The sequence below is a fragment of the Triticum aestivum genome, chromosome 3D (assembly GCF_018294505.1).
Source record: "Triticum aestivum cultivar Chinese Spring chromosome 3D, IWGSC CS RefSeq v2.1, whole genome shotgun sequence".
In the NCBI taxonomy this organism is placed as follows: domain Eukaryota; kingdom Viridiplantae; phylum Streptophyta; class Magnoliopsida; order Poales; family Poaceae; genus Triticum; species Triticum aestivum.
This window is the reverse complement of record NC_057802.1, coordinates 317,180,864-317,200,645: the sequence shown is the minus strand read 5'-3', so window position 1 is coordinate 317,200,645 and position 19,782 is coordinate 317,180,864.

Genomic DNA, 19,782 nt, shown 5'->3' with positions numbered 1-19,782 from the left:
AGGACAACGAGGTGCAGGTCGGCTGGAACCTCTTCCTCAGAGCTGCATCCCAAGTACAAAAAATATTCCGAGTGAAGAACAAATCCCACTCGAAGGCAAGCACAAGCATATTCGGAGATAAACCAAATTCAGATAAAATCCTAACGTTCCGACCGCGGATTAAAGTACTCGGGCATCAAGCCCGAAGGAGTTTAACGGTTACAAAATCACTCGGCATTCCAAGTCAAATTTAAGGTGAGGCATAAAAGTTTGTTCACTCCACAGGAGGAGGGCTGGCAGGTTCAACGAATTCGTCCAGGTCGATTTCGTCGGCAATCCGAGTGGCAGCAGCAATGAAGGTCTCCATGAAAGATTGGAAGTCGTGCTTCTTGGTGTTGGCAACCTTGATCGCTGCCAGCTTCTCTTCTCGCGCTTCCTTGCAATGGATGCGAACCAAAGACAGAGCCACATCAGCGCCGCACCGGGCAGAAGACTTCTTCCATTCTTGCACTCGACCGGGAATTTCATTAAGTCGAGTCATCAGAGACTCAAGGTCATTCTGGAGCATTGCCCTTGGCCAGAGTGTTGTGTCAATCCGCGACATTGTGACCTTCAGTCGAGCAAGATAATCAACAACACCAGCAACGCGAGATTCCAATTGGAGTACATTCATGGCAGCTTCGTCTTTCACTGGAGAATGGATGGGGTCAAGCTTGTCTCAACTCGCCCAGTCTCTTCCTCGAAGTTCCGGCAAAATTCTGCACGTACAATTCAAAGATGAGTTAGTGGTTGTATATCGAGTCGACAATAACAAGTCAGTCAGTTCAGCGATAATACCTTCAAGCATGACGAACAACTTCTTGGCAAGACCTCCCAGATAATTCTCCAGATCCTCCCTCTTGCGAGCAATGCCTTCCATCTTCTCGTTCATATTGTTCTTGTCCTTCTTCAGGCGAGTCGCTTCCTTATTGGCTTCATCAAGGGCAGTTTTCAGCTTGGCGTTTTCTTCCTCCAGTTTGCCGACTGAAGCTAGCTTTTGTTCGGCGAGTGCAGTTTTCTCGTCAGCTGCTTTCTGTGCGGCCGCAAGATCTTGGTCCTTCTTCGCCAGAGCTTGATTCATGTTCTCTGAAAGAAACAACGCTCGGTTCAGAAAAAGAAAAATAGAATCCGGTTCAGAGACAAATCAGTCGGCAAGTTTTCTCTTACCGGCAGCTCCATCCTTGGCCTTCTGCAGATTTGTCTTGGCTAGTTCCAGATCGAGGTTGAGCTGAATCTGTTTTTTCTCCAATTCAGAAAAATGAACTCCGAGTTCACAAGATTTCTGTAATCAAGAGACAGACAATCGACAGATGGAAAGATTAGTTACTTCAGAACAATGGTCCGATAAATTCAAGTTGTTTTCAGACCGTAGTCGACTGCCCGCAGTCAACCACGGTCTCGGGGACTATACCCAGTGGGTGCACTTAGCGTGCCCCCACTGGTCCAGTTTCCACTCGACGTGGTCTGTCCAGGCCGAGGGTAAAAAAAGGGATCTAAGACCATAGTCGACTGCCCGCAGTCGACCACGGTCTCGGGGACTACACCCAGTGGGTGCACTTAGCGTGCCCCCACTGGTTCGGATTCCACTCGACATGGTCCGTCCAGACCGAGTGGAAAATTTAGCTTCTCAGACCACAGTCGACTACCCGCAGTCAACTATGGTCTCGGGGACTACACCCAGTGGGTGCACTCAGCATGCCCCCACTAGTTCAAAAATCCAATCGACACAACCTAGTCGACTCAAGATACAAGTTTGCTCAATGGCAAATCAAAACACCCAGTGGGTGGACGGATGCGAAGCGCAGACAAATGAAAAGATTCTTCGAAGAAAGTTTTCAGGTAGCATATCCTAACAGAACAAGCTAAAAGAGTCAGTCGGCAATCTGCTAACCTGGACGTTGCTCTGGAGAGCGGAGCTGGCGTCATAAGCAACTTGGCTGGCTTCCCGCACCATCTTCATCTTCTCCATCATAATGCCCGCCTGGCGTGTAGCCTCTTTGGCAGCACCCACCTGGTCCTCTGGGACGTGATGTGCAGCAAAAAGTGAAGGTGGATCAGCGGGAGTCTGCGCGGCTGACGCTGAAGGCTAAGCACTCGACAGTGGTATGGCGAAGGTGACGGAAGTCCGATTGGCATCGCCGGCTTCCTGGATTACCGGTTCCGCCACTGGCGCGGACTGAGGTGTCTTGCCAGTGGACGTTTTCCTGTTTCTTCTTCCCAAGGGCCTTTGTGGCTCGTCCTCGTCGTCGTCTGGGAGATCAATGATGTTGGGAGGAGCTGTAAAAAGATCAGTCGCCAAAAATTCATCCTCGTTGGTTATATTGCAGTTCAATCGACAAAACAAAGACAAGATCACGAAGATTATACCTGGGTTGGAGGTGACCGCATCTTCCATGTCCTCATCCTCGTTTTTGTAAGCAGAGGTCCCAGAGGTAGCGTCACTGCTAGTTTCAAGATTCATTTGGTCAAACCAAGGAAAAATAGACAACACAGAATTTTGGGTAAAACCGAAGACATGACACTGACGCAGAGGCAACAAGGATGTGGATTTTGATTTTGGGCAGTGCCTTTCGAGTCTTCTGAGGTGCGAACTTGGATTGTTTCGGAGCCTTTTCAGTCGGCGCCGAAGAAGACGTCCGAGGACACTTTGACGACTGCCCAGTCTGAACAGCTGCCTTGTCGCGGGCGCTTGCCGGATCATGGGTGAGTTTGGATCGCCTTTCCCTACGGGGAGGTGAGTCGACCTCTTCTTCATCACTCAGGTCGGAGCTCTCGTCCCCTTCACCATCAGAATGCCACTCACCACTCTCGCCTCCGCTCGCCTCCCCCTCCGGGTCCTGCTCATGTTCTCCGTTGGGCATCGAATACATCTCAGTAAGAGCCTAGAACACACCAAGCATGACAAAAGTCAGTCGGTAAATTACAAGCAGTTACATGATAAATCAAGATAACACTCGGCAATTCAGAGTCGGACCTTGTCTGTTTCGTATGAGTTGTCGAGTGGAGGGACTCTTCTGGCCCCCCTGGGATTATCTTTATTGCCAGTGATACCCCTCAACCACTTCTCCACCGTATCCTCGTCGACTTCTTCTGGATGGATCCGAGTGGAATCTTCAATGCCCGAATACATCCACATCGGGTGGTCACGGGCTTGAAGCAGCTGAATGCATCGTCTGAGGAAGACTTCCAACAGATCCATGTCGGTCAGACCATCACGGATGAGCTGGACCACTCGCTCGACCAGCACCTTCACCTCTGCTTTCTCCCCCGGGGTCACTTTCAAGGCGGAGGGCTTCTCTACTCGAGCCATGGAAAAGGGGGGAAGTCTAGTTGACTGACCTGGAGTCGGCTGGTCTTTGTAGTAAAACCAGATCGACTGCTACCCTCAGACTGACTCGGGAAGGATCATGACTGCGAAAGAGCTCTTACCCCTCATTTGGATCCCAAGGCCCCCACACATCTGGATCACTTTTGTCCTCTCATCGCTCGGATTAGCTTTTTTGACCGACTGGGAGCGACACGTGAAAATGTTCTTGAAGAGGCCCCAGTGTGGTCGACAACCCAAGAAATTCTCGCACATAGACACGAAAGCAGCAAGATACACGATGGTGTTGGGGGAAAAGTGATGAAGTTGTGCTCCAAAGAAGTTCAAGAAAGCTCGGAAAAAAGGATGCGAAGGCAAAGAAAACCCGCGGTCGACGTGAGTGGCGAGGAGGACGCACTCACCCTCCTGCGGTCGGGGCTCAGTCTCGTCCGCCGGGAGCCGCGCGGATCCGTGGGGGATCAATCCCTCCTCGGCCAGAGCGTCGATGTCGTCCTGGCGAATCGTCGACCGGATCCAGCCGCGCGGCTGACCGGACCTCGACGAAGATCCGCCCCGGCCTGACTTCTTCCCCTTCGCCTTTGCCGTCGCCTTGTTCGCGCGCTCCAAAGCCACCGTCTTCTCCTTCCTCATCGCAGTGGACGGAGCTTGAACAGAGCAGCGACGTCAGAGCAGGAGCGGATGCGGTGGGGAAAACAGAGAAGGAAGAGGAAGAATGGGAATGCACTGTTCAAAAACCCTGGACCGACGCCTTATATGAGGTTGCTTCCGAGTGACTGACCTGTGGACCCGGGCGATCTTATCAAATCCCGCAACAGTCGCGCGAGCGATACGTGGCAAAAAAGGCGACACAGAAATCGAGGCGGCCCTGCCTTATCCAACCCGATTGATGCGGCCTCCTCCGCCCCGCGCGCTTCCCAAAAATTTGAATCCCGCGAGATCTGCGGGCAACAGAGCAATCTGTCAGACGGAAGATTTTCTCCATATCAACACTCGAAGCCTTTTTCAGCAAAAGTTCACTCGACAAAACCAAGAATGGATCAAGGCGACTAAAAAAGAAGTTGGTGTCACCGTGTTGATTATTGATCCCAACAAGACACTTCCGAAGCGCGGAAGTTAAATTGGGAATATTTTCAACTCCTTCTCCCCTCAAACCCTGAACCATTCAGGGCTAATGATGAAGCCATGTACCTAGGGTAGGGTCATAGACCTGACCTAGACACCCTCCCCAAGGGCATCACCCTAAAACCAGAAGCATTCGAAGGGTACCATCATCCACTCGACCAGAGACATTCCACTCGGAAGAATCAATGTCACTCGACCGTCACAGAAACCACTCGACATACAGAAGATCTAAAGTCACTCTACACAGCAAACGGTCGGGCGTTTACTCATAGACTTAATTATCATTTATAACACTTTATTGCAGACGTTACCTGTAACGCTTCCTCTTTATGAACATTGAACCCTGTGTAATGGAGGGGAGCTGGGGTCCTGGCGCACTCTATATAAGCCACCCCCTCCTCCGGGACAAGGGTTCGCACCCCCTGTAACTCACACGCGCATAATCCAGTCGACCGCCTCCGGGCTCCGAGACGTAGGGCTATTACTTCCTCCGCGAAGGGCGTGAACTCATAAAAACTCGTGTGAACAACTTCGCCATAGCTAGGATCTTTCCTCCTCATGCCTACCCCCATACTACTACCAGTCTTAGATCGACGACAGCGGCCTCCTAGGCAACGCCGTCGTCATGCTCCATCGCAGGCGTGTCCGCAAGCTCCATGATAGTCGCCGCTGTCGGTGTCAAAACCGGCCGATCTCGGGTAGGGGGTCCCGAACTGTGCGTCTAAGGATCGAAGGTAACTAGGGACAAGGGGGACACGATGTTTACCAAGGTTCGGGCCCTCTTAATGGAGGTAAAACCCTACGTCCTACTTGATTGTCTTTGATGAGTATAGGGGTTACAAGAGTTGATCTACCTCGAGATCGTAATGGCTAAACCCTAGCTGTCTAGCCTATGTAAATTCTGATAGCCTTTATGGACTAAACCCTCCGGTTTATATACACACGGAGGGGCCTAGGGTTGTACAGAGTCAGTTCATAAAGGAAGGAAATTACATATCCGGACACCAATCTTGCCATCCACGCATAGGAGTGTCCTACCCGGACACGGGGGAAGGTCTTCTGCCTTGTATCTTCAAGGCCCATCAGTCCGGCCCATATCACACAGCCCGGACACCCGAGGACCCCCTAATCCAGGACTCCCTCAGTAGGCCCTGAACCAGTCTTCAATGACGATATATTCGGCATGCGGGTTCTCTTCGGCATTGCAAGGCAGGTTCCTCCTCCTGAGTACTTCAAAGCAATCTTCTGAACAAAAGAACTATATCCGGCTCTGTATAATAGTCACAACCCTTAGCCATGAAGGCAAGATATTTAATCAAAATAATGGCTATCAACTGACAATTTTTGGGCGAAACGTCACGTCTGGCCTCTTAACATTTCAAACCATTTTTTCGCCTCCCGCTTCGCGTTTCGAGAAAACAGAGATCGTGTCCGCTTATCGCGGGATCCTTATCAATACGGCTTTGGGTAATCCAACCGTGCCATTCGCATGAACCCTTGGGAACAGGCGAGTTTTAAGGCTTGAGGGGGGGTGTTTGATATTCACTGCCTATATAAGAGGATAAAGATTCCTCTTTTCTTCCCATGCCTTCTTCCTTCTCCTGCTTTCCCATCTTCAAGCTCCAGCCCCGAAACTTCAATCTTTCCCACGGCCACCAGCCTTTCCAGCCATGTGAGGATCCGGCTCAAAGGGCAAGTGGGAGACCTCCTCTGTCACTGAGAAGGACGTCAAGGAGCTCCGGGAGGCGGGGTATCTGTCTGCGGACATCGTGCATAGGCTCCCTGCCAGGGAGCAACTCATCCTCACCCCGGAGACCGGCGAAAGGGTTGTATTCATCCCTCACTTCCTCCGCGGGTTGGGGTTTCCCCTCCACCCCTTCGTCCGGGGCCTCATGTTCTATTATGGGCTAGATTTCCATGATCTAGCCCCAAATTCTTTCCTCCACATCTCGGCGTTCATCGTCGTGTGTGAGGCGCTACTCCGCATCCCCCCACACTTCGTCCTATGACTAAAAGTCTTCAATTTGAAGCTGAAGCACTACAAAAAAAAGACACATCCGTGACATTTTGGGCCGAACGAATTTTTTTCCTGTCATGCTTATGACACTTCAATGACGATAATTGTGACAAAACCCGGTATCATCATAGATGTGGTGGGCTCCTACTTCTATGACAAAAAATCATGACAGAAAATGGGCTTTTCATCCTGGGCGGGCCGGAGACGCAGCTGCATGACATTCTTTGGGCCGTCCATGACGGAGAAAACCGTGGTAGAAGCGAGGGCGAGGAAAATATCAGGGAGTTCCCAGTTACGGTGGGTGGTCGGGGGCCGAGCGATGCGCATTTCTCTCGTACGTACACGTGTGTGTGCGAGGCATTGGGCTCTAACTGAACCCGAGAGATTGCACTGCAGGCTACACGTTACTGAACCCGGGCGATCGATCGATCCCTTGCTGTTAACTGAACCCGAGTGATTCCTTCACTACTGCTGCTAACTGAAGTCGATCGATGCTGCCTCTGGATGAACAGTGAGCATTGTTGGGGGGTTTGGATGAACAGTTCCCGGTGGGGGGTTGGATGAACAGGACCCCGATCGATCGAGCCGGTGGATGAACAGGACCCCGTGGAGGGCTGGATGAACAGGACCCCGTGGAGGGCTAGATGAACAGGACCCCATGGAGGGCTGGTTGAACAGTAGCCGGTGGAGGGCTGGTTGAACAGTAGCCGGTGGAGGGCTGGATGAACAATAGCCCGTGGAGGGGTGGTTGAACAGGACCCCGTGGAGAGGGCTGGTTGAATAGTAGCCGGTGGAGGAGCGCACGGTGGAGGCTGGATGAACAGGAGCCCGTGGATGAACAGTCGCAGATTGAGGCTGGAGGAGGTCGACGGTGGAGATGATCAGTATCCCGTGGAGTCCCGTTTTGTGGTACACCAGACCCCTCCCGATGAGCAGGACCCCCGTTTCGACCGTAGCGCTCCAACACAAGTCCGTTTCCTTCGTTTTGCGGTACGCCACACCCCTCCCGATCAACAGGACCCCGTTTCGACCGTAGGAGGTCCGTTTCCTCCGTTTTGTGGTACGCCAGACCCCTCCCGATGAACAGGATCCCGTTTCGACCGTGGCCGGTCGAACACAAGGTCGTTTCCTCCGTTCTGTGGTACGCCAGGCCTCGTTTCCATCGGCTGTTCCATCCAAGCCGGTTGGCTCCCGATGAACAACAAGCGTTCCGTTGCCTCCCGATGAACACGACACATTTCGTTGCCTCCCCATGAACACGACGACGACGCAATTTCTCCGTTCCGACCCAGCCACAGCCATGTACACGAGCACTGGCCGTACGTATGCACGAGTAGGCGTTTGAGACCCCGCCCATATGTATGTACGTCGCCGTATTTACTTTCTTGCACCCTGGCCGATGTACGTACGTGTACATGCTATGTGCGCGCCTCTACTACGACATGTGCGCGCCTCTACTACCACACGTGCCCTTCCTTACACGGCCACGGTTCATCGACCAGTATGTACGTACACGTTCGCGACCAGAATGACAATGCTACGTATGCTTCGACCGGGTGGGTCCCGACTATCAGGCACTTCCTTGCGTGCGAAGATGTAGCTAGTGGGTCCCAGCAGTCAGGGGGCGAATCATTTTTTTGTGAAATACGGTGGCCCGTCCGGTGGGTCCCTACTGTCAGGTGGAGGAATCATTATTTTCTGCTTAATAAGGAGGCACTTCCTTGCTGCGGCCGTGGACCCAGCTGTCAGCCTCTCCACGTACAGTACTCTTCCGATGGAAGTCATTCCTTGACCACGTTGACCACGCCGCGCCGAGAGCACTAGGGAGGTGGACGACGGTGAGGCCTAGGAAGGGGACGACGCGGAGCCAGGGAAGACGCGACAGTGGAAGCCCACGCGGAGAGGAGTACGAGGGTTCACTGGTTCGGCTTCGGTGTGAGCCTGTCGCCGCCGTAGGGCCTGGCTAGCGGTGGGAGTAGTAGGGGCGGTGAGGCCTCAACGACGGCACAGCCGGCCACTGGAGGCAGGAGCAGGCGGTCTCGCCGGTGCTGGTTTGGGCGGCTAGTGCAAGAAGAGCAGCGATTGAAGAAACAACAGGACCGTTCGATTCAAATCCAACGTTCACTGCTGCTAGAATCGTTTGTTGACTAAGTTGACAAAGCCCTGCGTACGCGTCAACTTAGTACGCCCACAGTTCAGCCTCCGAACCGGTGCGCCCCAGATATTAGTGGGAGGAATCATTTTTTTCACGTAATAAGGAGGCAGTTGATTGCGTGCGGCCAGGCCAGCGGAGGGAGTAGGGTGGGCCGGTGAAGCCTGCGCGGCATGACAACGGGCCACAAGAGGAGGGAGCAGGCAGTCCCGCCAGTGCTGGTTTAGGCGGCTGGAGCAGGAAGAACAGATATTGAAGAAGCACGTCGGCCGTTGGATGGACATCCAACAGTCACTGCTGCTAGAATCGTGTGTTGACTGACAAAGCCTTGCGTAAACAAGTCAGCCTCGAAATTTGTGGCGTGTACAGCCCATTTGCTATTATTTTTATAATTTTTATAAATTTTCTAATTCATATGGAATTTATTGTAGCCCATTTTCCATTTTTAGAATTGCTGCCCATTTTCTGGTTAGTACCAGGGTTAAAAAATTGAACTAAAAATGTGCGAAATTTTGAAAATTCGCAATTTTTTCTGGGAACAAAATATTCTTAATCCAAAAATTATTGGCCATACTAAATCAAATTTAAAAATAAATTAATACTATGTCATGTTAAAATCCAATGAAATATAAAATATCAGTGAAGAACAAAAACAAAAAAGAAACTAATTTTCGCATTTACTTTTAATAGATACTCACCAAACTCTTTGGCCAGGCCAGAATGCATCCCTCCTCGTCTTGAAAGATTTGCAGCCGAGTAAGTCGGAGAAAACAAATAGGCCTAGCTTGGGTATTCTTCAAAAAGAAATAGTGGCCTACCTATTTTTGCAAAGAAAAAACTGCTGGGCTGGTCATGTTGTTAGACGGGTCACAGAGACCGCACAACCCAGTTTATAGCCTGCGCCTCCGAATAAATCCTCAAAAAAAATTGTGCAATTCTATTGTTAATTGACTATACGTTGAAAATGATGTGGGTCCCAGATATCAGCAGGGTGGATTAGAGTAAAAACGATGGGTGCATCTGAGTAGTAAAAGAGGCGCTTTGCTTGTGTTCGGGAGTGGAGCTGGTGGGTCCATACTGTCATACTCACATCTACAGTGCCCTCCCGATTCACTATGTTTACAGGGCCGGACGGCGGTGCCGCAGCGAGCGCACCAAGGTGGAGGATAAAGTGCTGTCGCCAATGTGCTGGGCTGGGTTGGACATTCTTATTAAAAAATAAAAATGGACCGGAACTATTTACGACATTGACTACGATTTGCATGGGTCCGCTGGTTGCAGAAAGAAAATGGTGGGAGAAAGAAGGCTGGTCGCTATCTTTCCTAAGAATTATATCGACTGAATGTAATGACACTATCATAGGAAATAATATCCTCCTATTAAATTGTGAATTTAAAGAACTAGTGCATGAGCATTTAGCTTTATTTATTTATTTACTTATTTATGTTTAGGGGACCATGAGCATGTACCTGGGCCAGATTCAAGTGAGAGCCTCCCTTCCAGTTAATTATGGCTCTTGTATTGGGCCTTCATCCGTGGGCTGCATTTTATCAACAAGTGGAAAATGTGTTCCGTACGAAAAATAGTATGTGCTACGTACAGTACGGGGCACTAAAGGATCGAACCGTGCAACGACTTCCAAAACACTGTGTTTGTCATTCTAACAACACATTTATTCAACCAACAGACGAAATATACTACTGATTGTACATTGAAAACAGCAGCAGCAGCAGCAACCAGGGCTGGGGGTGCAACAGAAGCAGTAAGCAGGCCAGAAGAGTAAAGACGCAGCTCTCTCTTCCAAACCAAACATCAGCCATCATTACAAAAGGGCTACCCAAAAAGAACAAGTGTATGCATGAAACTAAATAAAGATCCTACTACACCAAGAGTATGCATCTAACTAACTGACTCAGTTAGACGTTACTATTTATTAAGCTGTGGAGATTGGCTGACGGCTTGAACCAGATGGGTGCCTGACGGGGGAAACTCCAGCCAGCAGGTCGAAGTCTGATACTTGCGACCCTCTCTCCTACTTTGGGCTGCAGAGCGTGGCGGCACATATCAGGGTATGGTGCATGCAGAGACGCATGGTACGCTGTGTACACACAGTTTTGCCTGATGAACGAAACCGCGCTGCCATCATGATCCTTGCCGTCGGGTATCTCCTGGTTAATCGGATAATTTAGTCCGAGAAACAGAAAGCGTGTACCAAGGCTACTTACCAGCCTCCAGTCAAAAATTCCCGAAGGCCCAGAAAAGCTGGGATCCTGCTCAAAGACCTTGCAGTGACTGTGATTGTATTCCATGAAACAACACGTCTGGTACGTGCGAACGATCATCAATCGTTCGTCGTCGTCTGATTGAGCCAGGAACCACCTACAACTGCCATGCCGCTTTTCTTTGAAAGGTTCTGGGATTAGGAAGGGTAGGGACACCAGGCGGCCTACAACATCATATCAAGTTGGAGTCAAATAAAAAAGGGCTCTTAATGTAGTCAATCTTAAGAACAACATGTTATGAGCATGAATATATTTTTCAGTAAATCTTGACAGTAATATAAGCAAGCCATCATGATATCATAGGAAAGTAACATACTGCTGTAACAACCATTTGTAGCGATGACTGGAGTAGGCCAGCAATATGTCCAGCCATAGAAGGAGTCGACAGCGTAAATGAAGCCCTTGTGTTCAATGGCATCAGAGAACCATGGAGGATGTATGATCCTGCGATGGACGTGCAGATTTATCCACTTACCGCAGTGACCTGTCAGATAGGCAAGACCGCGGTTGAAGAACGCAATTAGCCTGAAGTCTTTCTAATTCGCAGATCTTGTGGGCACTTGGCAGATTACAACCTTGAGCAAATCAAACTTGGTATCATGTTGGCTACTGTAAGATTCCGAGTATTCTGGGCCGCGGTGCCAAAGTAGTGCAGTGTTAATCGAAGGAAGGGGGATCAATCGCCGGGTGTAGACCTCCACGAGCATCCAGCTGCCGCCACAATCGACGAGCACCATCCAAGACGTGTTCATGCCGACCCAGTACATACCGTTAATGTAGTTGAGGGTGACAGGGATCGGATCATAGTCAAGAGGGTTGATGCTCGCCACCCTACAATCGTTATGCTGCATGACACGCCGTTTCTGAAGATCAGGCGGCATCAGCAAGCAAGGAGCTGGCTTGAAAAGCTCCGGCTTGAGGGCTTTGAGTAAACGGTACAGCCCCGACGAGCACGCGGCGAGCGGCATGGTACTAAGATTTTCCACACGCGAAACAATGAGCTTGATTACCTCTGTTGGGAGCAAATTCCAGCCACTCTTTCGGCGGATGCTGCTCGGTTCTTCCATTGTTAGTGCTTGGGTTTTGGAAGAGGGGGGAGGCGCCTTAGCGGGGATGCAAGATTGGACGATTATGTGCGGACAAGGATCGAGAAGCGAATATGTGTTGCGGGAAGTGGACAGGTGATGATGACTACAACACGCCGCTTGACTTACGAGACACATACCAGCAGTGTAGGGTCATATCGATGCCAGACAACTTGCTTGAGTGATCACAGTACTGGTACTCCCTACAGTACCTACTACTATGCCCTAACTTGCTTGACTAGAGTAGTAGTGGAGTAGGACTCTGCTCTACTACTAGCACTAGAGGATTAGTATATTCTAATCTAAAATATTACAAACTTCAATGCCCGAGCGTGGAACGACTATGAACCGCCATCGGTGCTAACTCCAATCCCCAGCAAACGTACACTGGTAGACATGGCAGTTGCAAACACCCGCGACGCAGTTACAGTACGTGTGTAAGGGTGGCGGTTTTATCAAATACTATGGCTTAAAAACAGGCCACCGTCGGATGGAAATCTGACGGTTATGTGGGATTCGCCATGATTGAGCTCGTGGCGAACAATCGCCAGATATCATTACTAAAAAAAGGTTAAAACACTCGGGGCTATAACTTGCTCTAGCTGACCACTAACAATGATACTAACATAGTTGTTAAATGGTCAAAGACCGTGTCTACGTGGTGTTTGGAATTATATGCAAAAAAATAGCAAGATGCACGTGCATTGCACGGAACATCAAGATGCATTTTTGTACAAAACACCTGTTGTGATTAACCCATGTAGGAGTAATCCCATGTGTAAAAACTAATGATATCTCGAGAATTTTATCGGAAACATGGTATCCCGACCATTTCATCGAAAAAATGATATCTCAAGAAAGATGTTAGATAAGGTGAGGAGGAGTGGGGCGTGGTGGTGACTGGTGGTCGGACTGGGCGGAGGCATGGGGATGGACGGCACCGGCAGCGGCCACCATGCCAGATTGTTCCAGAGACTTCCTTTTTTAATTGCTCAGTAATGAGGTTGTGGGAGATAAGGATGAACGAGGCAAGGCCTTATCTATAAATGTGAAGAGAGGTGCGGGTATCTTTTTTAAAATTGTCACAGTTTGCTTTCTATCCGTCAGATATAGATCAGACGGTCTATACTATAAGATGGCAGGCACACCATCATCACCAACTTGGTTTTTTCTCTACTCCTACTCCTATCTCTACTCTTATAAAAAACAGAGTTGGTGATGATGGTGTGCCTGCCGTCCTGCAATATGGACCGTCTGATCTATATCTGACGGATAGAAACCAAACTATGACAATTTTGCAAAAAGATACCCGCACCCCCCTCCACATTTGCAGATAAGGACTTCCCTCGTTCATCTTCGTCTCCCACGAGATAAACAGCTCGTATAAATGCATCTTGATGTTCCATGCAACGCATGGGCCTCTTGCTAGTATTACTTATACTTATCTCTACTCTTATAAAAAACAGAGTTGGTGATGATGGTGTGCCTGCCATCCTGCAATATAGGCCGTCCGATCTATATCTGACGAATAGGAAGGAAACTATGGCAATTTTGCAGAAAGATACCCGCACCCCTCATCACATTTGCAGATAAGGCCTTCCCTCGTTCATCCTTATCTCCCACAAGATAAACTACTCATATAAATGCATCTTGATGTTCTGTGCAACGCACGGGCATCTTGCTAGTACTCCTATAAAAGACTCAGTTGGTGATGATGGTGTGTCTGCCATCCGCCATTTCTGACCATTAGATCTGTATCTAACGGCTGTGATGTAAGATGTGGCCTTTTGCAACAATTCCCACTTCTCTGCTCCAGTTTACACAAAACCCCTTAGTATCTTGAAACCAACCACATTCCTCCCTTACCTCATCAAAACAGCCCAAAGAATATATTTGGAGTGAAACATAAGATATTTTTAGTGATATTTATATCAAAACTAAACTGTTTTCTTTCAAATTTGTGTATATGTATTATTCTACTTTGGATCCGTTGCAACGGACGGGCTCATTGCTAGAAAGGTTTATCTCTTGAATCGTCCGCAACGAACACCTGGTGTACTGGTCCGGGCCGGATCCTTGCAGCGCGATGGCCTGAGTTCGAATTCTGTCCTAAACTGTAGATTTTTATATATTTTTAATATATACCTCTTTCGCTACTATACTGGGAGTGGAACCCACAGAGTACTTATAATACAAGATTAAGGATGGATTCGTTTCTTTCTAACTTTCTGTATGAATCTGTAGCCAGCCTGCAAGTAATGTACACTGTACTGACAGTGGAACCCACAGAGTACTTAGAATACAATATTATGGATGAAATTAACTTTTTATAGAGGGAGAATCATACGCGCAATTAACTCAAATGGATTGGACGTGACTCTATTATTCTCCAACGGCAACCGGCAAATTTCCTCCCGCGGGCCGGAGTAGGTTTCTCGGTTTGCATGCGGGTTTAACGGAGGGGTTTGATGGAGGCGATGAGGCGTGTTCAGCCGGGCGTGCAGCGGGCAGCGCAGTACTATTTGATTTGACAGCTACTAGTATATTATAAAAAAGAAAGAAGAGTAGTAGAGATAAGAGTAGAGATAGAGACTAGGGAGGAGCACCATCTACTGCTTCGTGTGCCACTCCTACGCTCCATTCAGCGGCCGCAACGTCCCCTACAGCCACTCCCTCCGGCGCTCAATTCGGCGGGCGCTGTTGAAATTTGAGGAGTGCACTCTCGCGACTGCTGGCAGCGATGACTTCACCGACGATGACTTCTTCCCCGACCTCGGCATCCTCTTCCTCAACGACGTGGGCGACAACCTCAACGCAAACGGTGCTGCTCGCGTTGCACCGTATGTGTTTCTATCCTTCTTGTTCGAAATCGTGGTAGAATTCATGTTTCTAGTCTGTGTCCTAGATTCGATCCGTTCATCTACTATGCTAGTCCACATGATTAGTTTAATCTCTGTTATAGCCGTCATGATTTATTTTGTGCTTATTTAGACTAAATCTCGTAGTAACTTGCTCATATATTCAACTGGCGCAACGTCCCCTACAGTCACTCCCGTTTCATGGACACCTGGTCGATGCCTCCAAAGAGCCCTTCGTCTACTGCTATGAGTGCCCGATGCCGTTTTGGGGCTCGCTGGCGGACATCGTGCATCACCTCATGCAGGCGTGCGGCGATCAGTACTGGCCTTTGGCAGAGAACATCAAGTACGAGACGTGCTACCCGTTCACCAAGCTATAGTCGCTGGAGGATCATCGCCGCTTGCTAGTCTCGAAGGAGGATGACAGCGTCTTCCTCTTGATCGTGGGCACCGGCGAGGCCCGCGCAGGCCGCCGCCCCGTCTCTGTAGTGTGTGTCAGGGGCGACATTGCTGACGCTGACACTGACATGAGGCCGATGTACGGGTGCGTGCTCACTGTTACTACCCCTCAGAGGTACGTGGGCGGTGACACTGGCTGGGCTGGCTACATCAAGCTGACTAGGACTGTGCCGAGCTGGGACCTTCCCGCCGATGTGGACATGGAAGACGCATGGTATGATTTGGCCCCCAACGAGGTGAACGGGGACTCCAAGGAGGTTCACCTGGACATATGCGTTACCAAGTTAAATGTTGATCATTAGTCTTTGCTCAATGTAATCCGCTGTCTAAGCATGTGGAGACTTCCATGCATGATCTTGCTCTATTGGAGTATCGCGCATGAATAAAAGTGTATCCATTCATGGTTTAGTCTAGAATCTTCCATGTATGAAATTTTTACTACAGTACTAGTGGAAGACTTATGATGAACCATTTTTTACATCTCCTCTGCCCCCTTCCAAGTCATCCTGATTTAATCCCTCCGTCTAGGTGTATAAGGGCATGGTTAATACTTAATAGTATAGCCAACTGTTGACTATAAGAAAGTGCCATGTCATTTGTAGCCAACATGTATAACAATCGATACTCAAAAACTAATTCTTAAAGATCATTTCTTGCAAAGAACAATAGGTGTTATTTCTTCACTAGTTTTGGATGCAGGTTGAATAGTTGAATGCTTTTGTTTGCAAAAGATACCTTTTTATCTATTTAACCTGGATGTTTGTGAGCTGTAGAGACGAAATAATATCCGAAGAAACCTATCGATACCCATTACACATGAGATGACCCCCACATCCTTTGTCAAAATAAACAACTCCCCGATCAAAGCTTCACTGTTCCGTGCAACGCACGGGCACCTTACTATATATTAGTACGGCCAAAAATTGAACTAACATTATATATAGTACGATAAATGCTGATGCATGTGACCTAAAATTATATCATTGAAAACTATTTTCAAATACGAATCCAACGATATAGTTTTTGTTGAAATGCACTAACATTTTGTCAGTTAAATCTTCAGTCAAATTCAATGGGAGACTAATAAACCACGACCGATGTATTACTAGTGTAGAGGGCGGCGCTGCATGCGAGTCTCACCCCGCTCGTGGCCCGGCAGTAAAGCCGTCATATCAGAAAACCCAACCACTCCCAGTAATAAGTGTCCTGGTAAAATAAACGGACAAGCAACCATCACATCCCTCCGTCTTTTTTGCATTTCATCTCTCTGCATTTACTTTCTCCGTTTCATCTCGCACACTCGATCCCTAGTATCCCTAGCTACTACTCCTAGGGCCACTTCTTTTGGCGGCTTAAAAAATAAGCCGTCTCTTCCCCAGCTTTTCCCATAAGACTAGTCACAGTGGAGAGTAACATTAAGGTGCCTCACTCATTTATTTGGGCTTCTAAACTACTACTACCTCCGTCCTGGTTTATAGGTCACCTTTGTAGTTTGTTCCAAATTTTGACCAAATATTTAGCTAACAAAATGTTAATGCATGTCAACAAAAATTATATCGTTGGATTCGTATTTCAACATAGTTTTCAATGATATAATTTTTGGTAACATGATGAACGTTTTGTTAGTTCAATCTATAGTCAAAATTTGACACAATATACAATGGGGACCAATAAACCAGGACGGAGGTAGTACTAGTAGTACCTCCGTCCTGGTTTATTCGTCACCATTGTAATTTGTGCTAAATTTTGACCAAAGATTTAACTGATAAAATGTTAGTGCATGTGACATATGCACGTACTTACAAAATGCGTACGGACACACAAGGTTTCCAAACTTTTCCTTTTACATACCTAATTAAAGACGCTAATAATTCCTGAACGTTTGGGATTTATCATTTGCATCCCAAAACTAATGAGATCGCCTTACGAAACTAAATTATATTCCTAATAAAAGCCACGGCGCTCGCAGGAGCTCTTGCGGCGCGCCACGAGTGCCCTGGTGCGCGACCGTTTCCCAGCGCACCGACACAACGCCTCTTCCTCAGCCTCGCAACTCGCGATGTGCTGATTGGTGGCTTGCCGGCGGGCGAGCACGATCTCACCGGTGTGGTGATCCGGCGCCAACAGGTACTCCTCCGCTGGAAGCGTACACCCGGTCCATGTACCGCCAAGCGTAGATGAGGCGCTTGGGCCCGACCGCACTCAGGGCTTTGGCACGGGCGTCCTCTGCCACCCTCACGACCCTCGCACGAGCCTTCTGCCAAAGAGCCAATTGCCTGACTCTCTCGGAGGCGACATAGGCCTGCCAGGCAGCTTGCCCCGCGGCGCGCTTCTCTTCCTCGGCCTTCTTCTCTGCCTCTATTTTGGCGTGCTCTGCCGGAGGCAAAGCCTCCCACAAGGCGACATCCATTTCTTTCCAAAGCTCCTCTAGGCTGGGGGGCTCGGTGGGCGGCGCAGCGTTCTCCTCGTAGCGGGGAGCCGATGCGTCCTCCGACGCGCGTGCTGGCAAGATTGGGAACGCCGACGCGTCCACCTCGATGCGTCGTGGCGAGGAGCGGAACACCGACGCGTCCTCCTCGACTAGTGGCGGCGAGGAACGGAACGATGACGCGTGACCGTCCACGTGGTGCAGCGAGGGGCGCCTAGGGCTTGGGAGGGGGGATGCCATGGTGGTCGACGTGAGAGGGAGGGGGAGGAGATAGCGATGAACGTGAGCGTTCTTCCGAATGCTGTGGGAGGCGCAATATTTATAGAGAGCAATGGCACACCTACGTAATATATGGACTGAGCTTCACTGACTTAACTGCAGGTCCAGTTGCATCACTGACATGTGGGCCAGATGCCTGTTGGGCCCACATGTCAGTGACCCAATGCACCTACAGTTAAGTAACTGAAGCAGCTATGTGGGCATATTTGTTGGAGTAAATTACGGGTGAGGGAAGGGGTGGAAATATTGCTGGTCACAACGGATTGGACGAGCGCATGGGAGGAGAGTCATGCATGTAGATTTTTTCCACACAGGGAGGAGTGGTGGGACTGATGGAGGGAGAAGGATAGTCAAGCAGGCGTTCAGATTTCAAGGTGCACTAAATTATTGCATGCGATGATTAAGGCTGGCCATAGTGGTGGTAATGTGGCACTCCCTCCTTTCCGATTTATAGGGCTTAATTTGAAAATCTCTTCAACCAAGGTAGATGATGAATGGTGGAATTAATTCCGTAGTTTGCAAAAGTACTTAATTAGTACTCTCATTTTTCTCAAAAATTTGTGTAACTGATGCATTAATTACACCACATGCATAGCATGACCACTCCTATAAAAATCTCAGTTGGTGGTGATGGTATGTCTGCCTCTGGACAACGTGAGCCATTCGATCTACTTGGAACCAACGGCTGAGATGTGTTTGCATAGAGACATGGCCTTGCCACCGGAGGTACTGTATAGCAGATATTTACCCACCTCTGCCACTGTATAAAATACGGAACTACTCATTCCAGCCTCATTTCCATTCTGGTTCATCTCCTTGCATTCTTGCCGCCGGCGGCGAAGGTTCCTGAAGGTGGAGTCCAGACTCTATAAACCACTACAAAAACTATTCCACCGCCTCTATCTTGGTAAGAGTAGGTGAAATTTTTGAATCGAACCCTTTAAACTAGAAGGGAGGTAGTGGTACTCTAATAGCTAACCTTGTTGTGATGACTAGATAGGACATGGCACGCACCTGGACGGAGGAACTAGTCTGCATTGTGCATTTAAGTTTTGTCTGAAGTCAATGTACCTCTACTTTGACCAAACTTATAGAAAAATGTACGTCAACATTCACAATGTCAGATCAATATTTTTATACTCATTATAAAACATAGTTTTTATACTCATTATAATCAGTATTGTAGATATTGATATTTTTAGTATAAATTTGGTCAAAAACTTTGCAAACGGTTGACGGAAGTAAAAAGGACCAGAGGGAGTATCATGCATGCGGAGTAGGCAAAACAAATTGCTCATTTATAGCCAAAAGGACCGTGCAAGGGAGGAGAAGGTCGTGGGAGGTGTGACGGTTGAGGGAATTAAGTGAAGTTACATCCACGCGCCGGCATGGCGTGTGAATAGGCAGAAGCTATACCATCCGGCCTACGATATGGGTCTAGTAGACATGACATCTAGTGGGCCCCGCATAGTACTCGGGAACTCTTTGGGGGCTTGCAGCCATTTATCCACCGGGCAAACCAACAACCCCACGCCGTTCCCACGCCCTACTTGTCCCCGTCTTCTACCTGACAGTAGTTCGCTCCTAGTCGTCCCGTGCTTTCACATTACACCTGTTCAACTTCCCCTAACCCTCCACCAAAATCCATGGCCTCCCAAATCTCCATGGTCACTGCTGAGTACCAGGTTAGAGCCATCACCGGTGATGAGTTCATCGTCATCTACACCCGTGGATCCGCGATGGTGAAAACATGCCTT